Genomic DNA, 13,725 nt, shown 5'->3' on the forward strand with positions numbered 1-13,725 from the left:
CGTGGCTCCCATGCTGCCCTGGTTCCTGGCTACCTGCACAATGACCTCACTTCGGAACTCCTTGGCTCTCTGGTCAGAGCCTGACTATGCCACACGCCAGTTAAGTTCCTCCTTGCCTTAGTGGGATCCCGTTCTCAGTTGTTCCTGTGTGTGACTGTGCTATGATAAAGAACTGTTTCAAGAACTCTTCCTAAGAACTGCATGAACTCTGATATCAAATGATTTAGAACCCAGCTGTGTCACGTCCTGCTTAATTGGAACTATGTCACAATGCACAGCACTTGACCTCTGAACTCTGGATACAATTGATGAACTGGGAACAATTCCTGAACAGTAAACCTTATTTCTTAAGAAGAGAACATTTCCTCACCCCCGAAGCAACCTATGTTAAGCCTTTTGTGAACTGTGACTGTTTTGAGGCTCCAGCTTTACAAGTGCATTTAATAACCCTGTGTGTCTTTATTCACCATAGTTCCTGGTTTCAGAGGCAAGTGTTCCACCTGGTCCTGTTAGAAATAAAAATATTTTCCTTTGTACTCCTTCCCGTGTCCAGATTCCTGCATTTGTGTCCATTTCCTGAAATGGTCCAGCTACGTTCAGACTCCTAACCATAACAGAAATATACCCACCAGGTTGGAAGGAAAACTGATCCTCCATTTTTGAGTCATCTTGTCTAAAGACACACCCTCCAGTGAAATCAATACCCTGCTGTTGCTGATTAGCCAACAACAAGAAAACAGTTATTCCATATGAGACAATAGACAACAACAAGAAAACAGTTATTCCATATGAGACAATAGACATATAGGTTTTTGGAATCCCACGTCCCTCCTGTATGATGACTCTCCTCTAAATTTGACCACCTCCTCTAATTTAAACCACAACCTGAACCAATGCAACATCATAATTTTAAACCCTCAAACACATCCTGAGGAACAGTACGAGTATTAAAATAACCTGCAATGATTACAGAAGAAATTAAAACTAAAGTATGAGTGAAGCATCTATTCTAACCCCGTGCTTTGCACTGTATGTAAAACCTTTACTTTTAAAGCCTTACAGCATCTGAAGCCAGCAGGACACACAGTACTGTGCAGATGCCTATAGCAACCTCATAGTTCTTGTTGCAAAAGCCATTAAAATGACAAATTAGATTTTTTTCAAAAAGTTGCGGAATTATTTGTTTTAACACCTTGCTTTGCAGCTCGTCCATGATTCCACAAGCAATTAACAAATAATGAATTGATCATCACAATCTTTTCCAGACTGGAGGCTGGTTAACCCAGCAATTCAGTTTTAAAGGTAAATGGCATTTAATCAAAATATTAGTTTTTGCTTAATATGTGCAGTTCATTTTCAATGATACATTGATGTTTTCATGTTTTTCAATTGCATCTTTGTGTTCTTGTCAAGTTCTTTGAGTTTTGCACAAAACTAAATGTGTGACAAACAGGCATAGCCTCATGGGTTTATTTGTGCACCCATCAGGAAAATTGTTCAATTTTTGCAACACATTTTTTTTTTTAAATTTAGTTATTTATAAGGGCCCCTTCACACATAATGCGCATGACGCAGAAATCGTGTGCAAAACATGTATAATCGCCACTGCCTCGAATGCCTTGTAGACCTGTTGCTATAACTGTTTGCACACGCCAGTGGCTGAAAGACAGAGTGTGCTCTGTGCGCACGCATCAATCCCTCTCGCGGCAGATGTCGCCCCGCTTGTTTGGTACTTAGAAAATGTGTGGCCATTCGCACTCTTGGCACAACAACAGTCTGCAGACAATCACTGTCGTGCTGGCAGTAAAACATGTCTAAGTGCCCCACAAGTGTAGGTTTGGTGTGTGCGTTGGACTGACAGGAGGTGTGTCCGCCCGCTGAAATGGCTGTGGAGAGCTGTCGATCTGGACATCCCAGCTGAACAACACGTACTGTGTTGGGACAGACATGGACTAACAACTGCCCACTGTGATGTGCGTGTGTCTGTTTGCTGTCATTATGTGGACATAAATAAAAACATGTATCACTGTGGCCTGAAGTGAACTGTCAGATCAGAACATGCAGTGGGCCATCTGACTTTCACATCACCTACGTGAGCTCTGTTCCATATGACACGGTGCCAGTTCTGGCGCGCCGTCCAAAGATGCATGTCGGCCAGGACATACGCGTGGGCCAGCTGGACACATGCCAGCAGATGTGGATATGAGAAAAGCGAACTGCTTCATTCCTGTCATTTCATGACTATATGTCTGTGACCATGGGTCATCTACAGACGAACAGACGGATCATATTTGTATTGCCCATTGATAAGAGGGATTCAATATAAAATGCTGTGTTTTTTATGGTGTATGGTTTTATTTTTTTTAAATACATCACTCTCTTTGATTTCAGGCATTTTCCCCGCACCATTTACAGGCCAGTGATGGTAGCTCAGTCGTAAAGTTTCGGGTATGTTTTTTTTTTATTCCACATCAGCGGAGCGATGTGCTTCCACAGGTACCAGCTGGTTTATAAGTTTTATTTATTCCACATAAGTGGAGCAATCTGGTTCCACAGGTACCAGCTGGTTTTCAGTTTTTATTTATTCCACATCAGCGATGCGATGTGGTGCACCTCACACTGTGTTCCTGCTCAAAAGACACCATCGCGTGCACGAACCCTCACACCGGGATCGTGCTTGCCTACCTGTTGGTGCAATGTTTCATGGTGCGCTATTTCAAACTGTTTTGCCGTATTCAACCAAAATTCACACTATGTGTGAAGTGGCCTTAATCCTCCCCCTTCTCCTAACTCTAACCAAAACCATAGTGTGTCTACATTCCCCTAACCCTAGCCATCACTCCCCCAGACCCTCCGTCACCCCAAATTTTGTGCCCCGTCATTAAATTAATTTGTGCCCCTGTCATGACAAGAGCCCCATTTTCATGCCCCATCTCAAACCCATAGTGTAATGTACTTTTCATAATGCTGCCACGAATTGCCGTGAGACTGGGTTGCTACATCACATTGTGGCACCATTACACACGGACAGGCACTCTATTGATCACCATCAGGTGATGTGTAAAAGTCACCATGCTGTCAAAAATAGCTCCACACTTTTTGAACACATCAGCCAGCATGGACACATGATCAAGGAAATACTAGAATTTAGTTTGTTTTAGTTTAGTCTCACTTAATGAGCTGTAACCGACATATTTAGAAACACAGATGTGGAATCTTTACCCTCACTAAACCTCAGTGACAGCTCACACCCAATGCTGCAACAATGCTGTATTATAAAAACACATAACCCATTGTTATCACTTGTGTGAAGCACCTTGAGGAAACTTTGCTCGCTGAGTTTCAGAATTCAATTTCAATTCAATTTATTTCATTTATATAGCACCAATTCACAACAAACCACTAACAAGGTCCAAACCTGCTCTGTTTGAACCTGATCACCAACATTTTCCTTTTCCTGGTCATTCTTATTTGAATGTGATTGGTGACCTTTGATGTTGCTCATGAGTCTTTAATCCTGAACGGTGATCTTTGGGGTCTTTTTATTGGTTTGGACAGGATCAAGGGGTGAATCCTGACCTTTGATCCTGATCACTGAACTATTCAGCAATGCCACCTACAGGATCAAAGGCATCAATAAATCAGAACTCATAGATTAAAGGCTGGGTCAGGATCAAAAGGAATCAGCAGTAAAGATCAAAGGTAAGACTCACTTCTTCATCCAAATTAAACTATAATCAACTCTATCTTGACCCAACGCCTATACCTCCATTAGAATGGCATATGCTTGTTTAGCGATTTTACTACTTTTAATCCATTTGCAAAGTTTTGATTGACATTTTGGCATTCATCCTGATTACTGGCTTGTGTGCTTGTTTTGTGTTGTTCTTGTAATGATCACAGGAATCTGGATGGAGGGTGTGGATTGGGACGTTTTTATCAGAATCACTGATTTTAATCAACAATCCTGATTACAGGATGAAAGGAATTAAAGACAGGATACCAAAGATGGAAATCAGGATCAGAACCATAAAAATCAACAGGAACCACCTGTCTTCCTTCGCCCAAAGCTGACTGTCCCTCTCAGTTAAAATGCAATGAAATTTGTTTGTGTTCTTTTCAGAAATCCTGCTGACAAATAAAACAGCAAAATGCAGTGAGAAGCCAACATCTTTGTCTGCGGTAATTAAAGAACTGCAAATAACTCTTTGGCTCTTTAATGTAGCCAGGATGAAAGACTGCCTGTGTGTTCCTTAGATAAGCATTTTAAAATGCTTCTACAACACCATAAATGATTATTTTCTGGTGCAAACAACAATATTTCACCAGACAGATCCACTGCCTCGATGATTACCAGCCCCGCTGGCTACAACACACACATACACACAAAATAACATGTTTGATGGGGTTACACTTTCCCATGAGCCTTCATTGTGCAGAATACATGCATATCAATTTGCAGGTGCACTTTGGATGCTCTCTGTTCTCCACGAGTATGCGTCTAAGCAGCGGTGCATTACTGCACAGCAATTAATGCTGGTGAAATCTGCTTATCCTGCACTGGAACCCTTTATGTCTCCCTATGGATGCCATAAGTGGTATAGCCACCCATTGTAAATGCTCTCTGTTCGTTTGTATTTTTCTCTTTTTTTAGGTAAGCACAGACACTATGCTGTGGCATTTTGCCTCGAGGACACGCTAAGATGTTTATTAGACCCTCACACTCAGTGTTCACTTGAATGCCTGCATCTCAACATGTGAGGCATGTCTCTGCTGCTTAGGAATGAGAATCAAGGCAAATAAATTCTCTCCTTCATGTGCTTTGTATTTGGCTTACATTTTGAAGGCAGACACTCACATTCATAACTGCACAAATTTCCATAACGGTGGGGCGGAGGAATGAATTTGCTTCGATATTATGAGTCTCCCTGTTTTGGAGATAAGGAGGGTGATGTGTGCCTAATATGGAGAGTCTAAATTAATGACACTCAAATGCAAAAATCACAGTAATATGAGATTAATTTTTTTCACACTTTATCTTACAGTATCACAATGTGAGCACTCATGATGCTGGGAAATATGTAGGAAAACTAGGGCTGTTCTTGTTATATGGTGATAAAATAAAAGGTGTGAGAGACTTCAGGCCACATGTTGTTTTAGTTCCACTTAGGGTTTTATAGGTGCAGACCAAATATGAACTCAATCAGATAAGATTTAGAGGTCCCCGGAGTGACACATTATCCTCTCCCTCTGCTGGCAAGGCAACGTCACCCTAATTGGAGAAGACTCTGATGCACTTATTTTTTTCTTTTACAGGTACATGTGATGGCTTCTAATCACAAAAGGTGGTGGTTGATTTGTCACCCAGAGGAGAACATTACTGGAATTACTGGATTACTACATTGCCTGTTTGGGGAAAATTGTTGCTTTGTGGGGAACCCCTAAACAATATCCAATTACAATCAAATTTGGCATAGATCTTTTTTATTTTATTAGTGGAACAAGAACAACATGTGGCCCAAAAGATTTTGTAACATTTGACATTTTAAACAGGTCTAAGCAACACGTATATGTAAGGGACGTTTCTACTTTTAGGATGTTTAAGCACGATACCTAGTCAATGATAGGCAGACAAGAAAATGAGTTCTGTTATCTTGTTATCATTGTCACAAATCAGCCTAATCTCACAACAAATATTTAGAGCTAACAGAGTTACTTTAGATAGATACAGTACACTCACACACTCATAGCTTCTGCTTCTATAGCTTAGCCTACTAACTATATTTGATTTTACTACTAGTCTACATACTAAATTGCCTATACTACAATCTTCTCCTATGATGTCTTATCCTCCTTATGTCTTATTTGTTTGTTTATATATATATATATATATATATATATACCTTTTTTCTTGAGCTGCTTGGGTGGGTAGGGAGAGTTCCCATGGGATAAAAAAGCTTTTTAACCTACCATCCCTGGTTCTCAAGACCAGGCACCTAAGTGGCTCTACTCTACTCTTTTCTACTCTCCTATTTTACTTTTACTTTTTAGATATTTAGATATACCTTTGTATACTGGCACAGTTCCACCTCATAATTGGAATATAATATATAAGATATACCTTACTGAATTTTCATAGTAACACACATGAAAAGGCAACTTGATCACAAGGCATTGCAAAAGTGATTAAATATAGTAGTTTGTGATACCGTCACAAAATTGAGTACATGATGATGGTGTCACAAAATTTGGGGTGAAATAGAGGATAAGGTTTGGGAAATTTGGGGTGACACAGGTGGAGGGAGCATTGGGATTTGGGTTGGTGTTGGTATTAAAAATAGTGACTAAGAGTTGACCATATCATGAAAATACAGTACAACACATTTCATAAAGGTATCATGAAAAAAGTAAGAGTGGACAGGAAAAAGTAATGGACAAAAAAAAATATATATATATTTGTACATATTTTCCAGTTGAATTTATACATATCCCATATGTTCCTCCACTTTGAGGGTGTGGTGACACAGATGTGTCACAGACATCAAGATGACAGATAATGGGGGCAGGGGAACGGCAATGAGTCCTCATACTTATTACCTTGAATATCCGTGAAGTGGCCAGGATAGTACTGTGTTTGTGTCTGTAGAGATGATAAATCAAAAAGTGCTGGATGAATTTTCTTCAAATTTTTGGGAGATATTACTTGGTTAGACATCTAGAGGTGATTGGTCGTTGTCATAGATTGCTCAAGGAAAACATGGTCTGAAAAATACTTTTTTGTATATCTCAACAAACAAGCAAAGATGTATCACACTTGGTGGCGATATTACTTGGATAGACATCTATATGTAATTAGTTTTGGGTGTCGTTTGGTCAAAGGTGAAAGTCTTGGAAAAAATGGCCCAAAAACACATCTTCAAAAACAAAAAGAAAATCTCAACTGGATGAGGCTTGGTGGGAATACCGCTTGAATTGATATCCTGAGGTGATTAGAAATTTGGAGTAGTTTGGTAAAAAGCCTGAAGCATGGTCCAAAAGACTTTTTTTGTGTATATTTGTACAACTATGTTTGTTTAACATCTGCAGGAAAGTCCTGTGGAGTCCGCGGTAGCCAGTGTCCTCTTTTACACTGTTGTGTGTTGGGGGAGCAGCACATCCAAGAAGGACACATCCAGGTTGTGTAAGATGATTAGGTGGGCCGGCTCTGTGGTTGGCATGAAGCTGGAAACTCTGGTGACTGTGGCAGAGAAGAGAACACTACAAAAACTACTGGACATTATGGACAATGCCAGTCACCTTCTGCACACCTTCATCAGCAACCAGAGGAGCCTCTTCAGCCACAGGCTGCTCCTTCCCAAGTGCAGGACCAACAGACTGAAAAACTCCTTTGTCCCTCAGGCCATCAGACGACCACAACTCCTCACTCAGGGGGAGGAGAAGTAACAGGAAGACAGAGGACAGGAAGGAGATGAACAGTAGTAGCCAGTAAACCAGTAGCGATCAGTATGTCTGGCATTATATATTTATATAAAACTCCCTTTTGTCTGATCATTTTTTAATAACATTTACATTTACTCTGATGGACTACCCTGCAGTGGGGAATAAGTTTCATTACACTAGAAGTCTTTCAGAAAGCGCTGTAACTAGGTTTAAGGATATGATTCCTTCTTTATGTTCTCTAATGTCATATACCAACATAGAGCAGAGTAGCTACCTAAACTCTGTAAGGGAGTTAGAGTATCTTGTCAATAGTTTTACATCCTCATTGAAGACAACTTTGGATGCTGTAGCTCCTCTGAAAAAGAGAGCTTTAAATCAGAAGTGTCTGACTCCGTGGTATAACTCACAAACTCGTAGCTTAAAGCAGATAACCCGTAAGTTGGAGAGGAAATGGCGTCTCACTAATTTAGAAGATCTTCACTTAGCCTGGAAAAAGAGTTTGTTGCTCTATAAGAAAGCCCTTCGTGAAGCTAGGACATCTTTCTACTCATCACTAATTGAAGAAAATAAGAACAACCCCAGGTTTCTTTTCAGCACTGTAGCCAGGCTGACAAAGAGTCAGAGCTCTATTGAGCTGAGTATTCCATTAACTTTAACTAGTAATGACTTCATGACTTTCTTTGCTAACAAAATTTTGACTATTAGAGAAAAAATTACTCATAACCATCCCAAAGATGTATCGTTATCTTTGGCTGCTTTCAGTGATGCCGGTATTTGGTTAGACTCTTTCTCTCCGATTGTTCTGTCTGAGTTATTTTCATTAGTTACTTCATCCAAACCATCAACATGCTTATTAGACCCCATTCCTGCCAGGCTGCTCAAGGAAGTCCTACCATTATTTAATGCTTCAATCTTAAATATGATCAATCTATCTTTGGCCTTTAAGGTGGCAGTAATTAAACCATTACTTAAAAAGCCATCACTTGACCCAGCTATCTTAGCTAATTATAGGCCAATCTCCAACCTTCCTTTTCTCTCAAAGATTCTTGAGAGGGTAGTTGTAAAACAGCTAACTGATCACCTGCAGAGGAATGGTCTATTTGAAGAGTTTCAGTCAGGTTTTAGAATTCATCATAGTACAGAAACAGCATTAGTGAAGGTTACAAATGATCTTCTTATGGCTTCGGACAGTGGACTTATCTCTGTGCTTGTTCTGTTGGACCTCAGTGCTGCTTTTGATACTGTTGACCATAAAATTTTATTACAGAGATTAGAGCATGTCATAGGTATTAAAGGCATTGCGCTGCGGTGGTTTGAATCATATTTGTCTAATAGATTACAGTTTGTTCATGTAAATGGGGAATCTTCTTCACAGACTAAAGTTAATTATGGAGTTCCACAAGGTTCTGTGCTAGGACCAATTTTATTCACTTTATACATGCTTCCCTTGGGCAGTATTATTAGACGGTATTGCTTAAATTTTCATTGTTACGCAGATGATACCCAGCTTTATCTATCCATGAAGCCAGCGGATACACACCAATTAGCTAAACTGCAGGATTGTCTTACAGACATAAAGACATGGATGACCTCTAATTTCCTGCTTTTAAACTCAGATAAAACTGAAGTTATTGTACTTGGCCCCACAAATCTTAGAAGCATGGTGTCTAACCAGATCGTTACTCTGGATGGCATTTCCCTGATCTCTAGTAATACTGTGAGAAATCTTGGAGTTATTTTTGATCAGGATATGTCATTCAAAGCGCATATTAAACAAATATGTAGGACTGCCTTTTTGCATTTACGCAATATCTCTAAAATCAGAAAGGTCTTGTCTCAGAGTGATGCTGAAAAACTAATTCATGCATTTATTTCCTCTAGGCTGGACTATTGTAATTCATTATTATCAGGTTGTCCTAAAAGTTCCCTAAAAAGCCTTCAGTTGGTTCAGAATGCTGCAGCTAGAGTACTGACGGGGACTAGCAGGAGAGAGCATATCTCACCCGTGTTGGCCTCCCTTCATTGGCTTCCTGTTAATGCTAGAATAGAATTTAAAATTCTTCTTCTTACTTATAAGGTTTTGAATAATCAGGTCCCATCTTATCTTAGGGACCTCGTAGTACCATATTACCCCATTAGAGCACTTCGCTCTCAGACTGCGGGCTTACTTGTAGTTCCTAGGGTTTGTAAGAGTAGAATGGGAGGCAGAGCCTTCAGCTTTCAGGCTCCTCTCCTGTGGAACCAGCTCCCAATTCAGATCAGGGAGACAGATACCCTCTCTACTTTTAAGATTAGGCTTAAAACTTTCCTTTTCGCTAAGGCTTATAGTTAGGGCTGGATCGGGTGACCCTGGACCATCCCTTGGTTATGTTGCTTTAGACGTAGACTGTGGGGGGGTTCCCATGATGCACTGTTTCTTTCTCTTTTTGCTCCGTATGCATCACTCTGCATTTAATCATTAGTGATCGATCTCTTTTTCCTGGTTCTTTCCCTCAGCCCCAACCAGTCTCAGCAGAAGACTGCCCCTCCCTGAGCCTGGTTCTGCTGGAGGTTTCTTCCTGTTAAAAGGGAGTTTTTCCTTCCCACTGTGGCCAAGTGCTTGCTCATAGGGGGTCGTTTTGACCGTTGGGGTTTTTCATAATTATTGTATGGCCTTGCCTTGCAATGTGGAGCGCCTTGGGGCAACTGTTTGTTGTGATTTGGCGCTATATAAAAAAAAAGTTGATTGATTGATTGATATTTGCATTTTTACTTTCACTTTTGAAGCTCTGTGTGCTTCTTCCCGTGTGTTGTTATACAATGCTGCTGAAACCTCAGTTTCACTGAAGGAGTCTCCCATTAATAAAGTTCTGTCTAATCTAATTAACCTAGATGGATGGATTGATTGATTGATTGGTATGAATGACTTCAAAATGAAGTCATACACATTCACCATCATTATATTTATTGTACTAGCATTCTGTTTTATTCACAACATTGCGTATTGCTGTTGCGACAATTGGTGGTAATTCCTGCTGACATTATGTCACATCTAGGTAAGGTTGCGGCAGTGTCTTTGTGGTGTGAATTAGAAGACCTCTTCATGCAAGCAGCTATGCAAAAGTGTTGTGTCTGCTTCATCTGCATCAAGAACATCCATCTAGAAGAACACAAAGAATGACATAGCAACAGTCTCTTATGGTGGCATGCTACAAGAACAAAAACACCCATTATGCTATGTGAAGGCCTTTGTGTTGTCAGTGAATACTACACTTCAAAAAGTGCTGTTTTCATTTCCACATAAAACACAAATGTCAAAATGTAGTAATAATAATATAAGTGTGCATATTATGATTTAAGGTGTAAAACTGATTAATCTCATAGGTGGTTGATCACTCACTCATCATGACCACGTGACAGAAGTGCTGGTGTGTTTGGATGCACTCTGCAGGCGAGTGCGTGCCATTTGCAGCGTGTCGACATGTTTTAATCAGCTTGAATTGCTAATGAGTGCAACGACATACATATGTTCACGTTGCGAGCAGAAAAACTTTCCCAGACACATGCACAGCAGACAATTAAAACACCATGATCCTCTAAGAACGCTTAATTGTCCGGATCTGTGTGCAGCCACTGGTGGGCTTACAGCTCATCTCAATCAGCTTTTTTTTTTCTACTCTGAGCACTACAACGCAGCTGCGGTGTAATTAGCTTTTGTTCCACTTCACTTCATGTGACCGTGACAGCACGGCGAAATCTTCAACTTGAGCATTACAAAAATTAAAATAAAAATCAGCATTCAAGCAAATCAATTATTTCACCATTTCACCATTTCCCAGGGGTGACCAACATTTTGCACAATCTCACGGTTTATTTAGAAAAAAAACAAAATTTAAAAATAAATCTGCGTTTGAGCAAATCAGTTATTTGGCTATTTCCCACAGGTGACCAACATTTTGTGCACAACAATCTCATGGTTTATTTAGAAAAAACTAATAAATAAATAAATCTGCATTTGAGCAAATCAGTTATTTGGCTATTTCCCACAGGTGACCAAAATTTTGCAAACAACAATCTCACGGTTTATTTAGAAAAAAAAAACAACAACAAAAAAATAATAAATAAATCTGCGTTTGAGCAAATCAGTTATTTGGCTATTTCCCACAGGTGACCAAAATTTTGCACACAACAATCTCATGGTTTATTTAGAAAAAACTAATAAATAAATAAATCTGCATTTGAGCAAATCAGTTATTTGGCTATTTCCCACAGGTGACCAAAATTTTGCAAACAACAATCTCACGGTTTATTTAGAAAAAAAAAACAACAACAAAAAAATAATAAATAAATCTGCGTTTGAGCAAATCAGTTATTTGGCTATTTCCCACAGGTGACCAAAATTTTGCACACAACAATCTCACGGTTTATTTAGAAAAAACTAAATATAAAAAAATAAAAAAATAAAAAATCTGCATTTAAGCAAATCAGTTATTTGGCTATTTCCCACAGGTGACCAACATTTTGCACACAACAATCTCACTGTTTATTTAGAAAAAAATCCTATAATAATAATAATAAATTTTAAAATTATAATAATTAGGCTTTTTCTGAGAACATGGTTACTCAATTTTTTGTTGTTATAACAGGAAAAAGTAATAATTTTTGGCGACAAACTGTGCACATCCAACTCCTTAGTTGACAATGTTTTTCATTGTTTTGTTTTGTTTTTTTAAATTCATGTCAGATTTCCAGTATAGCTTTCATCCTGCATCCTCATAGTTCTATTTTCTATTTTCAGTGAAGTTACTCTGAAAAATGCTGCTCTATTACACTTTTAAACATATTATGGCATCTGAAAGCATCAGCAGCCTGACATTAAACACCTGAGTCCTGTGTGGAAAACCTTTCAGAACACATACATTCCCTGGAAAGAGCAGAAACACTTGAGTTGTTCAGTATTCAAGTAGTTTTGAAATGTACTGGCTTGAAATAAGATTTCAGCGCAGGCCCAACATTTTTTCAATGAGTTTCATAAATGTTTACTTTTGTGTAATCCTGTATTACCAACCAGCATTTTAATGGCCCATCTTACCTTCAGAATGTCAGTGTGTAGGTGAATTTAATTAAAAATACATATGAAGAGTTGAGATGCAAAACCCAGTAAGGTGTTTTTTTTTTTTTTTTTTAAATGGAGAAAAATGCAGTTGAAATTGAAGATTTAAAGGGAACCATATTCGGAAATGCACAGACTTTCATCAATAAACTGAAAGAAGTTTGTTCAAATTCCTTCATATTTTGCACACTGGTGGTCCCTTTGACAGCCAGGTACATGTTGGCCTCCACTAAAAAAATTATGGTTTTGGAGATACTGGGTTTTGCATCTGAACTCTTCATATATTAAGCACAAACTATTATGTATAAGGTTAGACTGGAGAATTGTTGACTCCCAAAATGTGAATCTGCTGCAAATTATCCACAAACCATGAAAGAGAATTTACACAAACCGTGAATATCTGCAAACCGTTAATAATTTTTCTCTAAACTGAATAAAAATATTTCACACAACATGACCGCAGGTCTCGCAAAATGCAAGTCACAGAAGGTGAATATATTCATGATATACATTTTCTTTCAGTTTAAGTTGTTTGCAGATTTCAGTTTACGGATCAGTTACTTCAGGAAGTCTTGATCGCAAACCCGATCTTCGCAAAAATACTTATTTCTTTGGGGGGGGGGGGGTCGCTGGCTCTCGCTTCTGATGTCAAGCACCCGGCCCCGCTGGGCGCGACCTGCTCAGGGGACGGTGGCAGGTGGAGAGTTGGACTGGGGTGGTACACCTGTCAAACGGTTATGCAGGTGTCCTGATGCAAACTCAGGGGGGACACAAACCTCCCATGGAGCAGAAGGGTAAATACTCGCTTGATCTTGAATTTCAGTATGAATACAGACCATAAAAGCGGGGCCTCACAATCCTTTTGACTCTTTGGGTTTTAAGCAGGAGGTGTCAGAAAAGTTACCACAGGGATAACTGACTTGTGGCAGCCAAGCGTTCATAGCGATGTCACTTTTTGATCCTTCGATGTCAACTCTTCCTGTCATCGTGAAGCAGAATTAAAGCAGAATTGAAGCAGCAGTGTTGGATTGTTCACCCAGTCATAGAGAACGTGAAAGATTCTAACGCATGTGCGGGGGGTGAGGGGTGGCGTGAAGGCCCATGGTGTGATGAAAGTGAGAGGTGCACAGTCATAATCCCACAGATGGTAACTTTGCCCCATTGGCTCCTCAGTCAAACATATACACCAAATT

General features: G+C 39.5%; 1 long non-coding RNA gene across 1 annotated transcript; it reads left to right on the top strand.

The window, feature by feature from the left end:
* Positions 1–1,667: 1,667 nt before the first annotated feature.
* On the top strand, positions 1,668–13,499 carry LOC117500676. The gene is made up of 4 exons (XR_004557823.1): positions 1,668–1,680; positions 2,435–2,436; positions 2,541–2,547; positions 13,377–13,499. It is a non-coding gene; the product is annotated as an uncharacterized LOC117500676 (long non-coding RNA).
* The last annotated feature ends 226 nt before the right edge of the window (positions 13,500–13,725 follow it).

This window comes from Thalassophryne amazonica, chromosome 19 (assembly GCF_902500255.1).
Source record: "Thalassophryne amazonica chromosome 19, fThaAma1.1, whole genome shotgun sequence".
In the NCBI taxonomy this organism is placed as follows: domain Eukaryota; kingdom Metazoa; phylum Chordata; class Actinopteri; order Batrachoidiformes; family Batrachoididae; genus Thalassophryne; species Thalassophryne amazonica.